Raw genomic sequence first — 22,490 nt, 5'->3', positions numbered from 1 at the left:
GCCTGTCAGGTGCACCACAGTGCAAAATCATTCCAATGAGAATCTTTCTAGGAAAGATGCAGGGGTGGAATTAATAATTACAGCTAACTAAAAAGTAATGAATGATCTTTTCTACCAAAATCATCTTTCAAAATTCTTAAACAGTGGATATTACATAAGACTGATCAGCCATACAGAACAAATGTATTTGGAAGTAAGATGCTGAGACCCACCCATTTCCAAACTGAACACTTAATCTATCACTATGCTAAAATCACTGACTATTCAAACACACTGAAATCCATGTGCTGCCAACGTTGCTAATCCGACACCCTTAGACTTTTCGAATAGGGTATAACTATGACATGAGGGGTAGATTATCAAAAATGATGTTACCTTCTTCAGAGCTGACATTCTACAGTAGGTAATTCCTCCTCAAATCCCGTTCACATGCTGAGGTTTCCAGCGAAGTTTAGAGGGTGCGCCCATTCCAAACTAGGCTCACTCTGGTCCTGATGCTGAGCCATGGGTACCTACCTATTTGATATTCACATCGCGGTTTCCATGCGCTGCTTTCAAACCCTTTTTCACATCTGGCTTAGTTTGCGCATGTCAATGGAGTTGATATTACTGGATGCGACCAGAGGGGGAGCTGTTGATCAGGATATAGGGAGCCACTGTCTGGCAGGGGCACTGATGCAGGCAGTTGAACTTCTATCCGTTTCTAAACTATACCGTCTTTGGTTCCATTCTCGTGTGGATAGCTAAGTGAGGTCTGCGCTCCAGCTTGCTTGTTTTTTTCTTTCACCGCTGTGCACACACACACACACACAATGATATTTGGCTAAATGATTTCAGTGGTAACGGGGCATGCTTAGTCAATGCAATGATGCAAATGATGGAGTGTCATTCCAGAAGTTCTTAAAAGCTGCAAAACACTCACTAGCAGGGTAGATGGCTATGCTAACGAGCTATCTAGCTGATAGCTTTAGCGTTCATCACAGGTTTGTTTAATGGTGCATTCGAGTTAATTCTAGTGATATGGCACATAGGAAACAAGGTAAGTCAATTTCGCTTCTAACGCCAGACGTACCGTTAGCTAACATTAGCTGGTTTTACAAGTTTGTACTAGCTAGCTATCCTGCTAGCAAGGCAGCTACTCACCTCGCGCATCTCACTGTGTCAAACGCAAGTGGCATCTTTGGCCCTGTCAATTCCGCGTGTTTTTGTAATACATTCATAGATGTATACATCATTGGATACGTATTCCTTTTATTGTAAGCTTCTGATTTTAATCAAGTGTTTATGCTTACTGTCTGTTTTACTTTAATCTATCAGCTGCTGTTGTGATGATTCCCCCCCCCCCCATTTGTCCATTAACTACATTTTTATTTGAAGCCTATGGCTTGTACTTGACATGGACAGCAAAGTGAAATAAAAGTTAAAAGATGCTACACATTAGATTATATATATTTTTTACAACAGAAGCCGCCCCTGAAGGGAGAAATCAATAGGCAAATATCTTAGCCAATCACAACAGTGGCAGTTAAGTAATGTTGTGAAACACTATCATTCCACTATTAGCACCAGGTATATTAGACATTTTTAGACATTACTATGCAAAAAAATATATATGTATAGCACCTTTAAGAATGTTAGTTAACTTTCAGTATTTCAGTGTTTCAGTATTCCAGTCTAAGGTTCTTCAGAGGCTGTACCTTACCTCCCAGGCCTGCGAAAGAATCCAGGTCTCCACCCGCTGAGACCTCTGTGAAACAAAAAGTAGGCCTAGAGGAGGAGGGCACTATCACTGGTAAGTAGAGTTTCATATTACAATATACAAGTTATTCTCAAATTATTCTTATCTCTGTCAAGAGGAGAAAGAGAAAGAGACGGCGATATCGAGGACGAAGGTCAGGGTGCCTTGTAAGGATCCGGCGGTGAGTGGGTAATTTTCCTTTACCATCGGTACTGTTAGCCAACGTACAATCATTGGATAATAAAATAGACGAACTACAAGCACGTATATCCTACCAACAGGACATTAAAAACTGTAAAATCTTATGTTTCATCGAGTCATGGCTGAATGACGACATGAATAACATACAGCTGGCGGGTTATACACCATATCGGCAGGATAGAACAGCAGCCTCTGGTAAGACAAGGGGTGGCGGTCTATGTATATTTGTAAACAACAGCTGGTGCATGATATCTAAGGATGTCTCAAGGTTTTGCTCGCCTGTGATAGTCTCTCGTGATAAGCTGTAGACCACACTATTTACCAAGAGTTTTCATCTATATTCTTCGTAGCTGTCTATTTACCACCACAAACCGATGCTGGCACTAAGACCGCAATCAATGAGCTGTATACGGCCATAAGCAAACAGGAAAACGCTCATCCAGAGGTGGCGCTCCTAGTGGCCGGGGACTTTAATGCAAGGAAACTTAAATCCGTTTTACCTAATTTCTATCAGCATGTTAAATGTGCAACCAGAGGGAAAAACACTAGACCACCTTTATTCCACACACAGAGACGCATACAAAGCTCTCCCTCGCCCTTCATTTGGCAAATCTGACCCTAATTCTATCTTCCTGATTTCTGCTTACAAGCAAAAACTAAAGCAGGAAGCACCTGCTTGGTCAATAAAAAAGTGGTCAGATGAAGCAGATGCTAAGCTACAGGACTGTTTTGATAGCACAGAATGGAATATGTTCCGTGATTCTTCCGATGGCATTGAGAGGTACACCACAACAGTCACTGGCTTCATCAATAATTGCATTGACGACATCGTACCCACAGTGTATGTACATACATACTCCAACCAGAAGCCATGGATTACAGGCAACATCCGCACTGAGCTAAAGGGTAGAGCTGCCGCTATCAAGGAGCGGGACTCTAACCCGGAAGCTTGTAAGAAATCCTGCTATGCCATCCGACAAACCATCAAACAGGCAAAGCGTCAATACAGGACAATGATCGAATCGTACTACACCGGCTCTGAAGCTCGTCGGATGTGGCATGGCTTGCAAACTATTACAGCCGCGAGCTTCCCAATGACATGAGCCTACCAGATGAGCTAAATTACTTCTATGCTTGCTTCGATGCAAGTAACACTGAAAATTGCATGAGAGCATCAGCTGTTCCGGACGACTGTGTGATCACGCTCTCCGTAGCCGATGTAAGTAAGCCCTTTAAACAGGTCAACATTCACAAGGCCGCAGGGCCAGACGGATTACCAGGACGTGTACTGCGAGCATGCGCTGACCAACTAGCAAGTGTCTTCACTGACATTTTCAACCTCTCACTGTCGGAGTCTGTAATACCAACATGTTTCAAGCAGACCAACATAGTCCTTGTGCCCAAGAACACTAAAGTAACCTGCATAAATGACTACCGACGCGTAGCATTCACGTCTGTAGCCATGAAGTGCTTTGAAAGGCTGGTCATGGCCCACATCAACATCATTATCCCAGAAAATATAGACCCACTACAATTTGCATACCGCCCCAACAGATCCACAGGTGATGCAAACTCTATTGCACTCCACACTGCACTTTCCTACCTGGACTAAAGGAACACCTATGTGAGAATGCTATTCATTGACTACAGCTCAGCGTTCAACACCATAGTGCCCTCAAAGCTCATCACTAAGCCAAGGCCCCTGGGACTAAACACCTGCTTCTGCAACTGGATCCTGTACTTCCTGACGCCCCCCCCCCCCCCCCCCAGGTGCTAAGGGTAGGTAAAAAAACATCCTCCACGCTGATCCTCAACACGGGGGCCCTCAGGGTGCGTGCTCAGTGTACTTCCTGTTCACTCATGACTGCATGGCCAGACATGACTCCAACACCATTATTAAGTTAGCTGATGACACAACAGTGGTAGGCCTGATCACCGACAACGATGAGACAGCCTATAGGGAGGAGGTCAGAGACCTGGCCGTGTGGTTCCAGGACAACAACCTCTCCCTCAACGTGATCAAGATAAAGGAGATGATTGTGGACTACAAGAATAGACGCACGAAGCCTGCCCCCATTCTCATTGATGGGGCTGTAGTGAAACAGGTTGAGAGCTTCAAGTTCCTTGGTGTCCACATCACCAACAAACTATCATGGTCCAAGCACACCAAGACAGTCGTGAAGTGGGCACGACAACCTATTCCCCCTCAGGAGACTGAAAAGATTTGCACAGGTCCTCAGATCCTCAAAAGTTTCTACAGCTGCACCACCGAGAGCATCCTGACTGGTTGCATCACTGCCTGGTATGGCAACTGCTCGGCCTCCGACCCCAAGGCAGAGGGTAGTGCGTACAGCCCAGTACATCACTGGGGCCAAGCTTCCTGCCATCCAGGACCTCTACACCAGGCGTTGTCAGAGGAAGGCCCTGAAAATTGTCAATGAATACAGCCACCCAAGTCAGGTCATACAGTTTAAGTCGGAAGTTTACATACACCTTAGCCAAATACATTTTAACTCAGTTTTTCACAATTCCTGACATTTAATCCAAGTAAAAATTCCCTGTCTTATGTCAGTTAGGATCCCCTCTTCATTTGAAGAATGTGAAATGTCAAAATAATAGTAGAGAATTATTTATTTCAGCTTTTATTTCTTTCATCACATTCCCAGTGGGTCAGAAGTTTACATACGCTCAATTAGTATTTGGTAGCATTGCCTTTTTAAATTGTTTAACTTGGGTCAAACGTTTCGGGTAGCCTTCCACAAGCTTCCCACAATAAGTTGGGTGAATTTTGGCCCATTCCTCCTGACAGAGCTGGTGTAACTGAATCAGGTTTTTAGGCCTCCTTGCTCGCACACACTTTTTCAGCTCTGCCCACAAATGTTCTATAGGAATGAGGCCACTCCAATATCTTGACTTTGTTGTCCTTAAGCCATTTTGCCACAACTTTGGAAGTATGCTTGGGGTCATTGTCCATTTGGAAGACCCATTTGCGACCAAGCTTTAACTTCCTGACTGATGTCTTGAGATGTTGCTTCAATATATCCACATAATTTTCCTTTCTCATGATGCCATCTATTTTGTGAAGTGCACCAGTCCCTCCTGCAGCAAAGCACTCCCACAACATGATGCTGCCACCCCCGTGCTTCACGGTTGGGATGGTGTTCTTCAGCTTGCAAGCCTCCCCCTTTTTCCTCCAAACATAACGATGGTCATTATGGCCAAACAGTTCTATTTTTGTTTCATCAGACCAGAGGACATTTCTCCAAAATGTACGATCTTTGTCTCCATGTGCAGTTGCAAACCGTAGTCTGGCTTTTTTATGGCGGTTTTGGAGCAGTGGCTTCTTCCTTGCTGAGCGGCCTTTCAGGTTATGACTATGTAGGACTCGTTTTACTGTGGATTTAGATACTTTTGTACCTGTTTCCTCCAGCATCTTCACAAAGTCCTTTGCTGTTGTTCTGGGATTGATTTGCACTTTTCGCACCAAAGTACGTTCATCTCTAGGAGACAGAACGCGTCTCCTTTCTGAGCGGTATGATGGCTGCGTGGTCCCATGGTGTTTATACTTGCGTACTATTGTTTGTACAGATGAACGTGGTACCTTCAGGCGTTTGGAAATTGTTCCCAAGGATGAACCAGACTTGCGGAGGTCTTAAAAAAAAAAGGTCTTGGCTGATTTCTTTTGATTTTCCCATTTTGTCAAGCAAAGAGGCACTGAGTTTGAAGGTCGGCCTTGAAATACATCCAAAGGTACACCTCCAATTGACTCAAATTATGTCAATTAGCCTATCAGAAGCTTCTAGCGCCGTGATCATTTTCTGGAATTTTCCAAGCTGTTTAAAGGCACAGTCAACTTAGTGTATGTAAACTTCTGACCCACTGGAATTATGATACAGGAATTATAAGTGAAATAATCTGTCTGTAAACAATTGTTGGGAAAATTACTTGTGTCATGCACAATGTAGATGTCCTAACCGACTTGCCAAAACTATAGTTTGTTAAGAAGAAATTTGAAAAATTAATTTTAATGACTCCAACATAAGTGTATGTAAACTACACTTTAAACTGTAGACTGTTCTCTCTGCAACCGCACGGCAAGCAGTACCGGAGCGCCAAGTCTAGGTCCAAAAGGCTTCTCAACAGCTTCTACCCAGACTATTTGCATCGCACCTCCTCCACTCTTTTACGCTGCTGCTTTTCTCTGTTTATTATCTATGTATAGTCACTTTAATAACTCTACCTACATGTATGTACATATTACCTCAATCACCTCGACTAACCAGTGCCTCTGTACATTGACTCTGTACCGGTACCCCAAGTATATAGCCTCGCTATTGTTATTTTACTGCTGCTCTTTAATTATTTGTAACTTTTTGTTTCTTGTTTTTTACTTATCACAAACTTTTGTTAAAACTGCATTGTTGGTTAAGGGCTTGTAAGTAAGCATTTCACTGTAAGGTCTACACCTGTTGTATTCGGCACATGTAACAAATAAAATTTGATTTGAAATAAATATTGTTTCCGGAGCTGAGTGAGACATCACCTGCTTTTTATTACTCCCAACTAAGTTGGTGTCACACTCAGGAAATGATATAGCTACAAACACCTCCAAACCAACTGCCAGTACTTACAGTATAGCTAATGTTCTTTCTTTCTCATTTGCTCTGTGTCTCAGGAGATAGAGGGATAACACTATCCCCAGCCAGGCAGACGAGTATACACAGTCCTAGCTCCCCCTGCAGATTACAAGACGAGTGCAGAGGGATCTGTCACGCCTTCAGGCAGCATGCATAAATACTGTGGAGTTGGTAAGAGGGCTATAATCTTACATTTATGGACTGTCTGTGGGGACAGAGATGCTCCGTAAAGCAAGGGATTTACTATCGAGGCCTCTCGATAGTAGGTTCCCCAGTTCGGCTCAGTGCTCAGTGTTACTATCACTCTCCTTGATTGTCTTTTCCAGTCCAGTTGTGGGGGAAAAGCAGGAACAAATATTTTTAACAATGATCTTAGTTGTTAGATGGTTATGCAGAGTGTACCCCAAAGCATTGAGATGGGATCTGTGCCACATGGATTAGACCAGCCAGTTAGGGGCTCCCGAGTGGCGCATCACTACAGATCCTGGTTCGATTCCAGGCTGTATCGCAACCGGCCGTGATTGGGAGTCCCATAGGGCGGTGCACAATTGGCCCAGCGTCGCCCGGGTTCGGGTTTGGCTGGGGTAAGCCGTCATTGTAAATAAGAATTTGTTCTTAAATGACTTGCCTAGTTAAATAAAGGTTAAATAAAATGGTTGATGCTGTTGCTCAGTGTGTTCTCTCAAGGTCAAATGTTATGGTTATTATTACAGATATGGGTTGATTATCTCAGTGTAAATGGCTTATGTGGGCACTCATTTAAACCATTTATGCTGAACAGTTGACATTGATTTACCATAGAACGTATATTTTTTTTGTTATGTGATCAGTAGACTGAGATGTAACCAAGTACAGTAGATGTGTTTAGTGGAGGTTTCCCTGGCATCACGAAACAGCTGAATGAACAAGCAGCGCTAAGCCGTCCTACCCCAGTCCATTTCACTCACTCACCGTCTGCCTGCTGGTGAGGTAGGGGGATTAGGCTACCTGGCTGAAACTGATGAGATTAGTAGTTGCCATTAGAGAATAGCCTAAGGCAACACCTTAATTTGTACACAGAATGGGTTGTACTAGTATTTACACTTTACAAGCTCTCTGCAGCAATTGTGTTAATTAATTGGAAGATACGTTTTTCTAGCAGCTCAAGAATTTATGACATCAAGGCATACTCAATTCAGCTATATTCGCCCGTTACAATGGTTTAGGCCGAGTCAGCAATTTAGGCCTATTAATACTTTCTCTTAAAGCCCGTCCAAATTCACATAGAAATATGAGTTATAGATCTATCATTCTCATTAAAGCAAGTCTAAGAACCGGTAGATCGGTTCTATGTGCGCTATTTCTATGCTTCCCGTTAAGTTTTGTTCTTGCGTCTTTCGGTTTTGTACACAAGCTGAAAACACAATATTTTTCTTTATTAAAAATATATTTCACAGCAGTTTACATGGTACAATGATTCTCTACACTATATTGCTTGTTTTGTCACAAACTGAAATTTGGCGAACTAAACTCTTCACATTTTTGTAACCAGGAAATGGCGGAGCGATTTCTTCGTATTGCACCTTTAATGCTTGGCCATTCCATTTTTCTGACAAGCAGCACTATTTTAGAAGTAGTAGAGGTTAGCAATTACAGGATAGGCCTAATCTTGTAGTAGTACACATGGAGTAGTAGAGTGGTTTTGAGTAGATGTTTGTGCCTGTGGCTCTGTGCTACAGTACACTTGCAGGTACAGTATGCCTACCGCTTTAAATATTTGTTACCATGGAGAAAGCAAAGAGCACCATGACAACCTCATAGTCATAGTTTCTTTTTTCTTTTTCTTTTTTTCAAAGTCTTAACATTTACCGTGGCAGATGTCTATTTTGAATAATGGCTTAAAGTACTTCCATGTAGAGCAGCTGGGCGTATACGCATGATGCAGTTCTTCTCTCTTTTTTTATTAACATCTAAGCAAGGAATGAAGTCATCATGTATATTGCATATTTGAAAAGGCCCACTTATGGGAAAATCTCAGTGAACAGTATACACACCAAAAACAAGTAAAGAGGCATGGGGAGAAGGTCAGCAATATTCAAGTGACTGAATAATCTGACACTGTAAGAGCAATGTCTACTGCTATTTGCCTAGTTACAATGCAGTAGAGTTGCTATTATTTGGGCTGCACAGTAGTTTTGGGCCTGTGTGTCTATGCATGTCACAAGGAATTTGTTTCCAAAAGCCTAATTCCTTCAACCTCCCACAAGGCCTTGGAGTTCTTAGACCGTCAAAATGTGTAAAGTGAGGGACCAACTCAGCCAAGAATGATATCTTAGCAGTGGTTTAGATTTACTCATCAGAGAGACCTTGGATGACCTTACTATTCATCCCTCCTGTCAACATTACAATGTTGTTTCTGGATCACTAATAGACTTAGCCTACCTGACCACTAGAGGGAGCAGTGTGACTCACATTCCTTAGATGACTGCAGTTCACCTGTTTCCCTTTTAAACAGACCATTTTTTTTCATGACTAATACTATGCGTGCGTGTGAATGTACCACACGTCCGTCTTCATTCTACAGGACAGCCTGTGTCTTTTAACCACGATTGATTGAGCTGGACCTTGCTGCATTAAGCGTCTATTATCGAGCCCATGTCCACTTAGCCCCATATCTGCCGCATAATTTACATATTACCTCCAACAGCAAATCGCTTCCTACAGTGCATTCAGAAAGTATTCAGACCCCTTGACTTTTCCCACATTTTGTTACATTACAGCCTTATTCAAAAATGTATTTAAAACACTACCCCATAATGACAAAGTGACAAAGCAAAAACAGGTAGGTATTCAGACCCTTTACTCAGTACTTTGTTGAACCACCTTTGGCAGCGATTACAGCCTCGGTGTCTTTTTGGGTATGACGCTACAAGCTTGGCACACCTGTATTTTGGGAGTTTCTCCCATACTTCTCTGCAGATCCTCTCAAGCTCTGTCAGGTTCAATCGGGAGATTCACTGCACAGCTATTTTCAAGTCTTTCCAGAGATGTTCGATTGGGATCAAGTCCGGGCTTTGGCTGGGCCACTCGAGGACATTCAGAGACTTGTCCCAAAGCCACTCCAAGATGCGTTGTCTTGGCTGTGTGATTAGGGTCGTTGTCCTGTTGGAATGTGAATCTTTTCCCCAGTCTGAGGTCCTGAGCACTCTGGAGCAAGTTTTCATCAAGGATCTCTCTGTACTTTGCTCCGTTCACCTTTCCCACAATCTTGACTAAACTCCCAGTACCTGCCACTGAAAAACATCCCCACAGCATGATGCTGCCACCACCATGCTTCACCGTAGGGATGGTGCCAGGTTTCTTCCAGACGTTACGTTTGGCATTCAGGCCAGAGTTCAATCTTGGTTTCATCATACCAGAGAATCTTGTTTCTCACGGTCTGAGAGTCTTTATATGCCTTTTGGCAAACTCCAAGCGGGCTGTCATGCTTTTTAATGAGGAATGGCTTCCGTCTCGCCACTCTACCGTAACGGCCTGATTGGCGAAGTGATGCAGAGATGGTTGTCCTTCTGGAAGGTTCTCCCATCTTCACAGAGGAACTCTTGGTCACCTCCCTGACCAAGGCCCTTCTCCCCCGATTGCTCAGTTTGTCTTGGTGGTTCCAAACGTCTTCCATTTAGGAATGATGGAGGCCATTGTTCTTGGGGATCTTCGATGCTGCAGAAATGTTTTGGTACCCTTCCCCAGATCTGTGTCTCGACACAATCCTGTCTCAGAGCTCTACGGACAATTCCTTCGACCTCATGGCTTGGTTTTTTTCTCTAACACGGACTGTCAACTGTGGGAACTTATATAGACAGGTGTGTACCTTTCCAAATCATGTCCACGCAATTTAATTTATCATAGGTGGACTACAATCAAGTTGTAGAAACAGCTCAAGGATGATCAATGAAAACAGGATGCACCTGAGATCAATTTCGAGTCTCATCGTAAAGGGTCTAAATACTTATGTAAATAAGGTATTTCTGTTTTTTTTTTTTTTAATAAATTAGCCAACATTTCTAAAAATCTGTTTTAAATTCGTCATTATGGGGTATAGTGTGTCGATTGATGGAAAAACATTTTTTTGTCAATTTTAGAAAGGCTGTAACGTAACAAAATGTGGAAAAGGTCAAGGGGTTTGAATACTTTCCAAATGCACTGTACATGGTTTTTATGATTAGTTTTATGTAAATGCCGTGAATAATAATTTACCAGCTTGGTATTTGCGCAGTTTCCTTTCACAGCTGAAAATTGATAAATAAGTTAAATGTTTTTTAAGATGCTTAAAATGCCACTTTCTCTGTCTCTGCACAGCTGCCCATATGGTAGTTGCTTCCCCTTCAGACCGGTAAGCTATCGACACTGCTGAAAGCCTAGAGAAAGAGTGTGTGTGTGCCGCCCACCTAACAGTGTGTGCATTTACGCTCTGCAGTAGTGGTGCTGGAGTCTATAGACTGTGGTTGAGTTGCTGATTTCCAGACAGCCTCTCTACCCACCAGTTACCCTAGGGAAAAACCTCCACTCTCTGCTGTGTGTCGGAAGGCCCCATCTTTATCACAGGCGATTCGGTCAGATTTGTGCTCTGTGATCCTGGACAGTGGATATCCACCCATCCTGGAGCATCGATCCAGCCCCTCAGCTACAGAGAGGTCTATAGGCAGGGTCATCCAAGGGGTGCAGCTTGGCTGAATATGCCTCCTGAATTAGCTTGATCTGTTACAAAATAAACAAAGTCTTGTGTTAAAGGCCGGGTAGACATGGTGTTGAAGGTGGCTCATTCCAAGTGCGATGAAATGGGTACTTTTGATGAATTTGGATCACAGGGACTTACAGTACTACAACCAAATGGGATTCTTGCCTTATAGGCCCAGGGCAGTCAAAATGTTTTTCCTGTGTTTTGTATCATATTGTACAACAGCTGATGAAACTAACATGGTAACAATGTGACATTTTATTTTCCTTTATTTAACTAGGCAGGTCACTTAAGAACAAATTCTTATTTTCAATGACGGCCTAGGAACAGTGGGTTAACTGCCTTGTTCAGTGGCAGAATGACAGATTTTTACCTTGTCGGCCTGGGGATTCGATCTTGAAACCTTTCAGTTACTAGTCCAACGCTCTAACCTCTAGGCTACCTGCCGCCAAATCAATTAGTTATTTTCTGATAGTTGCTGGTTTAAAATACAATCTACACAGGACCTTCTAATCAGCAGGTTTGCATGGACGTGAGTTTCTGCTTGCCTGCTGACGTCACCAAGCGGAACATTTGTTAATAGACCAATAATAATAGTTAAATTCTGCTTGAGAAATCATTTTTTTGCTAGAAAGCTATTTTTGTTAATTTTAAATGGAAAACTATTACAGTAAGATAGGTATTGATCTAAAACGGCTGCATTGGAATCCGTAATATGGGGAAACAGCGCCATAGCCGTTGTTCTTGTTGGCGAAGCAGAGCTGGGGGGCGTATTGCATGGTAGTAAAACAAATTGCACTACATATGCAGCTGCATGCAATGATGTCCGAGGGGGGAAAACTGTGTTCGTTGTTTGCAGTAACTTTGTTGTTCTAATATCGCGAAAGGACGTGGCAGTTTTACAATTGAGGATTCCAGCTTTAAGGGATTAGACACTAGTTTGTGAAAGTCATGAAAGTTAAAAAGCGCTCACTTTTTCATGTTCCCTTCAGTTGAGAACACTCATGAGTCCAACAAAGATGAAGAGGTAGAAGAAGACGATGGAGGAAGAAGAAGGAGAAATGGGAACTATAGCTCCAGGAGGTGGGACAGTGGTGGACGGAGCGGGCCAGGTTACAGAATCCAACCCTGGGGACCCCCATGGAGGAAGGAGTGTGGCTCAACAAGAAGAGGAGGAAGCAACGTAATCAACAGAAGCTCTTGTCTCTGGGTCTGGTGCCCCGTGCTGCAGCTCGAGTCCACCTACGAGAGCGAGGGGGAGCGGAGGGGGGAGGAAGAGATGAGGCAGAGAAGAGCAGCTGAAGTGATAATCTTCCTCAGGACCACACAAGATCTACGTGTCTGATTGTGAGTGTGACGTACCAGGGCTGCTAATCAACCCAGATACGGTCACATATAGCCTAAGCTGTGTTTCAGTCTTCCTAAGAGCTGGCCAAAAGTGCTGAAGCATAGTTCATTTTATAGCTTTCAGATTGGCAGAAAGTAAATAATTTGAACAGCACTGTGCAGAGCACACGCAAATTGAAAGTGAAAGCACAGCTCATTAATCACTAGCCTATAACAACTTGAGGACCATGAGAGATTTAGGAATCGAGGTGTAGAGGTTTGGGTTTACTTCATCATGCTCAAATGTAATGGACAGGCTCAGTCATCTGGTCTGTCATAATCCCTCCGTGACTTGCCTCTGGAGGACTAGACAGACAGTCAGTCAGTCCAAAGAATCCCATTGGTTCCAGGGATTAAGGTTTCTCTGTTGGTGAATTACTGTGGAAGGCTAAGGAGGAAGACCTCTGGAAATGTCCACAGTAGTTCAGTTAAAGGGGCCAGATGCTCCTGTTCCTTATATGCACCTCAGTCTAGAGATAGACCAGGTGATTAGACACAGGCCCATTCAGCAACGGAGCTTATAATGGTTGGTGGAGTAATAGTATACTTACTCCACTACCAAGCAGGTTCATCTGGTAGTGGAGGGCCTTCTGACCAGCCTGTACAATGGAACATTCCCCCCTGCTGTTTTGGCCCAGCTCCACAGCCTCTAGTCCCTTGTGCAGCAACAGGACACAGCAAGGATGGCAAAGGATCTGCAGGAGCTCCAGAACAGCTCTACCATGTCTACTGGTGAGTAGTCTTATCTGGTTTTACCTCGCCTGGATTAACCTGCGTTTGTCTGAGCTCGCCATTCACGTACACATGCATACAGTCACCGGTCAGTATCAGCCCTCACCTGTCCTTAAATACCAGACCACACCTGTCCATACTATCACTTACCTATACATGCATGCTCTCACCTATCCAAACACTAACCAGTTTGAAAAGCATCAGCGTCTCCTGCCATTCATTCACCTGGAGTTTCACTCGAGCTGCCAGGAGACCACACTTTGTACAGATCTAGAAATTGTGAATGAGATGGCCTCAGGTGTGTATTTGGGTCAAATCTGTCTAATAGTATGTTGTCCACCCACTCTGCCCACACTTTGGTGGGTAGCCTAGAGGTTATAAAGTACATTTTACCAAGACAAATATGATTTTCATGTTCTGAATTGTTCAGTGGAACATTATATTAAAAAAGTCGGATTTCGTAACCTAATACTTCCGATAATAAGCACCGAGCTCTGTTTACATACAGTAGTGGCAACGCTTTCTCGCAGTGACTTTTGAGGATTTTACATGTTGTGGTGGTAGTCTGCAAAGTTGTTTCCCCGAGTCGCAAAAAGCTAAATTAACATAAAGTTGTTTTTTTTTTTTAAAGCTTGCTGTACGCTCAGTGCTCCGTTGACGTTTCAGAGATCTGCTTGTTTATGTGAAATCTTTGAAAAATAACAGGAATTTCGCATTTAATATGAAAAGCGTATACTAAAATATCATGTCATGTCTCAAAATCGATATATAGCTTACCTCAATATTGTTTTATGTCCTCTGGATTCGAGAAGAAAAGGGGACGAGTTCAACAGTGAGCCTGTCAGTTTGCCTCAATTTTCGCACAGCATTCAGCCTAGCTGACACGATGCTATTTTCCTAATATTTGACAACTTTTTCCCTCTGGCCTCCATTGAATTATTCACCCTAATTTTTACATCCTAAAAACGCCAAAACTTTTGAACAGATTACGATAGAGACATGAGGTTTGGACCATTGGTTTTCATAGAGGGGCATCTACACAATTAACATATTATTTTATCCATTGGTCAAAAGATGCGTTTTTGATTAGACACCCTACTAATAGTGATGGGAGGGAAAATCGATAGTTACATATTGCAATATTATTTTTGGATGATATTATATATATTGTTATATATATTCTTTGCGTTACTTAGAGCTAGTCGGCTGTACCTGAGCCAACATGTTTACAGCACTTTTATTTCCATGACTGATCATGGTCTCTTGTCTCTCTGCAGCAGACCAATATGTTTGGAACATGAAATCGCAGAATCGAATCGCAATACATATAGTATTGGCAATATTGTATCGTGAGGTCCCTGGCAATTCCCAGCCCTAATGACTAATAGGATCAGTGGATACTTGGCTGTCCCTGGGGAAGAGTGTACTATTCTGGAGTGTTATATGACTGTCCTGTCCAGGGGATTCAGGGCACGGTTGAGCAGGTGGCAATAGTGACGCTCCTCTTTCCATTCTCGTCGCTAAGGCAACGCTGAGGAGGAAAACAGGCTCCAGTCCAAACCAGTGATCAGTTCCAACAATAGACTCACTTTAGACTCAAACCACACAGTGTATTCTTGCTGGTCCCTCCACCTGCTCTCCAGATGTGAACATGCTTTGTGTATTTCCCTGAAACTTAATTAGTCATTTAAAGGGGAAATAAAGAAGTCTAATAACCATTTAGTCTGTTAAAACAAATCTATTCCCACCTGTATATTGTGTCGGAGCGGCAAAATATTCCCCCTTGTTATTTTTTGCTAGAAGCAAATTTCCATTTAACAGAATGTCAATGGGGTACTATAAATGTTTTAGGTGGCAAATGCAAAGTGGGGTATTCATCTAGCTAAACACAAATGGAATTGGCCACCAGTGGAATAAAACCAGCTGCTTCTGGCCACCAATGCTTTAGCCCAGTAAGCCTGCTGTGTGCTGTTGGTTTAGCCTGTTTTAAAGTCCTTCAAGTCTTTTTACAGTTCACTGGAGCTTCTTTTCAGAACTGAGAGAGAGGAGGAATCAATTCACCATAGGGGCAGCACTAAAGAATATCCCACAGCTTATATTTCACTGTTTCACCCAACACCTCTGGCTCAGGGAGGACGTCTGCTGCCAGTTTTATTTAATGACTTTCATGCATCCGGCTGAATGGAATCTTTAAATTTTTGCTTGAACGGAACAGTCAGATAAAAGCCATAGCCCAGGGGGAAACGGAAGCTGTTAGGAAACAGGGAGGTACTGTAGGTGACAGGAGTACACTGGCAGTACAATATGGATTTAGCCTAGGATAACTAGTTTACTTGTCCTCACCGCTATGGAACAGCAGTAATGACCTCATTAAATAACTAACGTTTAACCACCCACTATTCCTGATTGCAATCAAACTGTAATGTAACGTTTGTGTCTTCTCTTTCCAGGTGATGCCACTGCAGTTGTGTACCTGTTTCAGTATTGGATCACAGACATCCCGCCCATGCAGAGAATGGAAAACAGGCCAACCAACAACACAGCCTTAGACTTTCCTAGATGTTCAGGGTTTTAAACAATACTGCTGACGGAAAACATGTCTGACTCATTCATTCACTGATTCATTGTGAGCCCATGTAACGGAGTTAAGTACATACCGTAAGCTCACTTCACAGCTAGCTTGAAATGTTGCGGATGGAGCCATCCAATCGGTACCTTTTGGGTGGCTCAAACCGTTGGAATGTTGTCAAGGAGGGCGGTCACGTGTGTTAGCAAAGCAGAGGTCCCGAGTTCGAGCCAGGTACGAGCCGAATCGGGGAGGTGAAACCAGACAAAATTTATTAACCGTTTAATGGATTTTTCCCACAGAAAAGTGAGGCGAGCAAGTGTTTTATTTTAGTTTTTTATAAATGAAAACATTAAGTGGATAAGGAATAACAGTACTTTACCACATTGTCCTATGCACCTGTACGAGCTCTAGGCCTAGTGTGAGATTCAAGAGTTATATTATTCCATGTGAAAACCTACACAATTTTTCTTAAAAAGAATGCAGATGTTACAATGTTGTTATAACCATGAGAAATGAAACACACTAAAGTATAACTCGTGACAGTTTCGTTATTCCTGATCAAAAAAATGATCTCTGATATACACAATCGTTCAAAAGTTTGGGGTCACTTAGAAATGTCCTTGTTTTTGAAAGAAAAGCACCTTTTTTTTTTGTCCATTTAAAATAACATCAAATTGATCAGAAATACAGTGTAGACATTGTTCATGTTATAAATGACTATTGCAGCTGGAAACGGCACATTTTTCTTTTAAAGGAATATCTACATAGCCGTACAGAGGCCCATTATCAGCAACCATCACTCCTGTGTTCCAATGGCACGTTGTGTTAGCTAATCTAAGTTTATCATTTTAAAAGGCTAATTGATCATTAGAAAACCCTTTTGCAATTATGTTTGCACAGCTGAAAACTGTTGTCCTGATTAAAGAAGCAATAAAACTGGCCTTCTTTAGACTAGTTGAGAATCTGGAGCATCAGCATTTGTGGGTTTGAGTGTGTGGCGTGCTTGAACAGAGGCATTTGTGGTTCTGTGGTCTGGCCCACCATCAGATTGAATGATCAATATTGACTTGCTGAGAGACACATCATCTTCGCCGTAGTTCTATTCACTGAGGATGCTGAGATTTTTCAACTGTATGTCGAAGGGGGCTGGATGGCTAGGAAACCTTGTCCTTGACAGTGAACTTTCCCATCATAGAATGAACTAGATGGAGATGCTGGGATCAACATGACAGATGGTATAAGTCCACTGATGTGATAATCATGGTCGGCAGCTGCTAGAACTTGCCCACTCACAGGAGCAATGCTTGGATGTTTTCCTCTGTTACAGGTCCCTATAGGCTGGCCAGGTTCTCCGACAGGGATGATTGCCTTATCATCCACACATAACATTTCACTGTCCTTCTGCCACATGCAGGCAAACTGTTTTAATGTAGTTCCAAACTTTGAGTCTTGATGTTCCTTTCTTATCACCCAAGACTGGACCATGAACTTGAGGTCAACCCTTCCTGTGTACTGGAGAGCAGACAAATTCTTATTTTCAATGACAGCCTAGGAACAGTGGGTTAACTGCCTTGTTCAGGGGCAGAACGACAGATTTTTACCTTGTCAGCTCGGGGATTCGATCTTGCAACCTTTCGGTTACTAGTCCAATGCTCTAACCACTAGGTTACCTGCCACTCCATGTCTGCAATCATTGACCTGAGCTGTGTATTCGTTAAAATACCTCTGTACTTCATCCCAAAAGGGCTGAAATTAGGATTGTGGTTTACCATTCAGCTTCCTTAAATCCATGATCAGGTCTGGGTCATCAACATCAAGGAGGAACAAGGATACTCTCTTATCAAGTAGGCCCTGTTCATCATCGTTTGCTTAACTCTTGTCATCTGTCAGAAACTGATACATTTCTCTCAGGAAGTAGCTGTTCACTTTGCAGCGTGTGCGTATTTGTTCATGAATGTTTTTTGCATTGCTCTAGTGTGGAGTATGTTGGTATTTCTTTTCTCAGTGTGGAGATGACAGAAGCTTGCCTGGTCTCATGAACACCATTGCTATGTGAGGATACCTTCCATATGAATGTCAGAGTGCCTAGGTGGTTACCACAGGCATACTTGTATACAGTGAAAGTCAATGGAAGTTTCAAGTTGTCAATCCATTTCCTTGGGAATCTATCTTCAGCAGCAAAGTCCAGTAGAAAGAGGGGGCTGTAATTGGGGCACTTTATCCAAAGCTTGTAACAGAGTGCTGTACTGGGGGCTGACCGGTCCGCATGATGCTCTCACAGTGTAGCATAAAACATCAGACTCTGGTGTACGTAGGGGAGTGGGCTGTTGGTGACGTCTGGTCATTGCTTGATTCACCTTCTCCCAGTGGGATGCTTCAGCTGCTATGGACTCTGTTAGACGCAGCACATCTTCTCTGAGATCTAATGTGAACAAGGAATACAGGCAGTTTTAGTTGAGAGGTTTAAAACATAAAGCTTGCACGTTTTACATTCCCTGAATAAATGGTGACATTTTACAATACCAGACACAGTGTGTTTGACATGAATCTACAAGGAGTAGTAGTGCGCCACAAACTTAATTGATATAGAAAAATGACACAATACATTCATTAAAATACCTGTGAAGTGATTCCATTGTGTCCTGATTCTGACTTAGTTTTGGTGCCTTGTGTCGTGTTTCCTGGTACCTGTTGTTGGATCCAAGGCCTTGTGGTAATTGCAGGAATCTGTCTGGTATGGCTAAGCCTCCCTCTTTAAACTTCTCTAGATGGAGGTCCATATACCAGAGTGCTTTTGATAATCGGGTAACGGATGTCCAGGCTATATGGACATGAAAAATAGGAGAAATATTATATTTCATCCTGATTATCAGATTATTAAAACAGAAATTAACATTAATGAACATTGTTCACATAGGATATATAATAGAATGATATATTCAAAAATGATTGGGAAATAGCCTAACAAGGCATTAACAAATGAAGACAATACAAATATAAAGGCCTTTCATAGACTACCCTTTCTAGGAAAAAATATGCCATTAATAAAGGGCAATCATTTGAATTGGGTCAAATTAATGGAAAAAGTGCAATCCAATCTCGTAATTGAATGTGATGTATAGGGAAATAGAGTAGACAAAAAAAATCTAATTCAAGAATGATGGACAATAAATAATTGTAATCAGATTAAAATGTTGATGCATAATAATGCGTTCATTACCTGACTGCATCTCTATAGCCTAGGCGTTAACAAAATATTAATTCAAATATGATTAGGCCTCTCATAGACTAGGCCTTGTAGAAAGAGGGTCAATCAAGTTAGGTCTGCCAAATTAATGTACCATTGGCAAAAATACATGAATCCAGCCATAGAGTATAGCCTATCATCACCAAATTTTGTTTTTTGTTTTTAACGTGCACAATTAGAAGCATCAAATCTATAGAGCAAGTTTGAGCCCTGTAACTTTGCTCACCACATCCTCCTTTGATTGTCTCGTCTGGCTGCCACGAAAAGCCCCCACCTTGGAGAGACAGTCGATCACATCATTGTGGAGCTGCTGATCGGCACGAAGTGTGTGTGTGCGATGTACTTCGCTGGACATGTTCTCGGCGGCGCATTATCACTTCAAAAGCATTCCGTCTTGGTGTTATCGGTTGGCCTGCTACTACTGGTAGTACCGGTAAAATGTAAGTTATGAATCGCAAATCGCCATACAGCTGAAACACTTTGATTTCATCAATCATTTTGGCTTTAATTTGGTTGTCCAAAATATTTGAGATTCTTTAAAGTAGCCACCCTTTGCCTTGATGACAGCTTTGCACACTTAGCATTATCTCAACCAGCTTCATGAGGTAGTCACCTGGAATGGATTTAAATTAACAGGTGTGCCTTGTTAAAAGTTAATTTGTAGAATTTCTTTCCTTCTTAATGTGTTTGAGCCAATCATTTGGGTTCTGACAAGGTAGGGGTGGTATACAGAAGATATTTGGTAAAAGACCAAATCCATATTATGGCAAGAACAGCTCAAATAAGCAAAGAGAAACGACAGTCCATCATTACTTTAAGACATGAAGGTCAGTCAATCCAGGAAAATTTCAAGAACTTAAAGTTTCTTCATGTGCTGTCACGCCCTGATCTGTTTTTCACCTGTCCTTGTGCTTGTCTCCACCCCACTCCAGGTGTCGCCCATCTTCCCCATTATCCCCTGGGTACTTATACCTGTGTTCTCTGTTTGTCTGTTGCCCGTTCATCTTGTTTGTCAAGTCAACCAGCGTTTTGTCTCAGCTCCTGCTTTTCCCTAGTCTCTTTTTCTCACCCTCCTGGTTTTGACCCTTGCCCGTCCTGACTCTGAACCCGCCTGCCTGACCAATCTGCCTGACCCTGAGCCTGCCTGCTGTCCCGTATCTTTGCCCCTACTCAAGATTACCGACCTCTGCCTGACCTGACCCTGAGCTTACCTGCCGTCCTGTACCTTTGCCCCACTACTCTGGATTATCGACCCCTGCCTGCCTTGACCTGTCGTTTGCCTGCCCCTGTTGCTGTAATAAACATTGTTACTTCAACACAGTCTGTATTTGGGTCTTACCTGAAACGTGATAAGTGCAGTCGCAAAAACCATCAAGCGCTATGATGAAACTGGCTCTCGTGAGGACCGCCACAATAAAGGAAGACCCAGAGTTACCTCTGCTGCAGAGGATACATTCATTAGAGTTAACTGCACCTCAGATTGCTGCCCAAATTAATGCTTCACAGAGTTCAATTAACAGACACATCTCAGTATCAACTGTTCAGAGGACACTGCACTTATCACGTGAATCAGGCCTTTATGGTTGAATTGCTACAAAGAAAGCACTACTAAAGGACACCAATAATAAGAAGAGACTTGCTTGGGCCAAGAAACATGAACAATGGACATTAGACCGGTGAAAATCTGTCCTTTGGTCTGATGAGTCCAAATTTGAAATTTTTGGTTCCAACCGCCGTGTCTTTGTGAGATGCAGAGTAGGTGAACGGATGATCTCTGCATGTGTTAGGAGTGTGTATTGGAGGCGAAGTCAGGTGCAGGAGAGCAGAGTGTAGTGAACAGGCATACTTTTTATTCCAGTCCAAAATGACAGCACAAAGTAACATAAAATGTGCCCAAACACAGAACATAGACAAAAAGTGATGCGCGTAACAATATCAACAATTCCAAATACATGTAACACAAACAATCTTACACAAAGACATGATGGGGGAATGAAAACCAGGTGTGCAGGGAACAAGACAAAACAAATTGATACATGAAAAATGGAGCGTGATGGCTAGAAAGCCGGTGACGTCGACCGCCAAACGCCGCCCGAACAAGAAGAGGAGCCGACTTCGGCGGAAGTCATGACAGCATGTGTGGTTCCCACTGTGAAGCATGGAAGAGGAGGTGTGATGGTGTGGGGGTGCTTTGCTGATGACACTGTCGTGATTTATTTAGAATTCAAGGCATACTTAACCAGCATGGCTGCCACCACATTCTACAGTGATACTCCATCCCATCTGGTTTGCGCTTGGTGGGACTATTTGTTTTTCAACAAGACAATGACCCAACACATCTCCAGGCTGTGTAAGGGCTATTTGACCAAGAAGGAGAGTGATGGAGTGCTGCATGAGATGTCATGACCTCCACAATCACCCGACCTCAACCCAATTGAGATGGTTTGGGATGAGTTGGACCGCAGAGTGAGGTAAAAACAGCCAACAAGTGCTCAGCATATGTGGGATCTCCTTCAAGACTGTTAGAAAAGCATTCCTCATGAAGCTGGTTGAGAGAATGCCAAGAGTGTGCAAAGCTGTCATCAAGGCAAAGGGTGGCTATGAAGAATATCAAATATAAAATATATTTTGATTTGTTTAACACTTTTTTGGTTACTACATGATTCCATGTGTTATTTCATAGTTTTGATGTCTACACTATTATTCTACAATGTAGAAAATAGTAAAAATAAAGAAAAACCCTTGAATGAGTAAGTGTGTCCAACATTACTGGTACTGTACATGGAAATGTCTTTGTGCGTATTAAAATGTTTTTTAAAATATATATATTGTATTTATTTGTATTGTCCACCTGATATACAGTATGACATTGCACCCTAATTACTTCCTCAAATTGACAGGCTGTTGGATCATTATACCTACCATGAGTAAGCATGATAATGCCACTATTGAGTTACTGTTAAAGTTGTTTCATATGATAGCATGGATACCTAATGGGAGTAGCATCACACAGCGTCCTTCCAAATTACCAGAGACGGAAATGCCAAGTCTAGCCCAATTATTGGCTTTGTTGTTTGTTTGTTTGTTGATATGACATTTGGACCAACTTGATAGCTTACCAATTACTGTACAGTGTAGTCTTCACAATCCACTTTAAACAAGGTCAGAACCTACACCTCTTGAACAAGCTAACTTGGTGACAATTTACTTCACTAATCAAGTCAAGGTGCACATATGACGTTTTTCCTGAACAGGAGAACTCTGAG

The 22,490-nt window shown here is 42.5% G+C and overlaps 1 long non-coding RNA gene across 1 annotated transcript; it reads left to right on the top strand.

Annotated features, from left to right (window-relative positions):
* The first annotated feature begins 659 nt into the window (after positions 1 to 659).
* Positions 660 to 22,048, top strand: LOC139530673 (uncharacterized). The gene is made up of 4 exons (XR_011666098.1): positions 660 to 1,792; positions 6,615 to 6,747; positions 12,283 to 13,408; positions 15,859 to 22,048. It is a non-coding gene; the product is annotated as an uncharacterized lncRNA (long non-coding RNA).
* The last annotated feature ends 442 nt before the right edge of the window (positions 22,049 to 22,490 follow it).

This window comes from Salvelinus alpinus, chromosome 9 (genome assembly GCF_045679555.1).
Source record: "Salvelinus alpinus chromosome 9, SLU_Salpinus.1, whole genome shotgun sequence".
In the NCBI taxonomy this organism is placed as follows: domain Eukaryota; kingdom Metazoa; phylum Chordata; class Actinopteri; order Salmoniformes; family Salmonidae; genus Salvelinus; species Salvelinus alpinus.
This window is presented reverse-complemented; position numbering and strand designations above follow the sequence as displayed.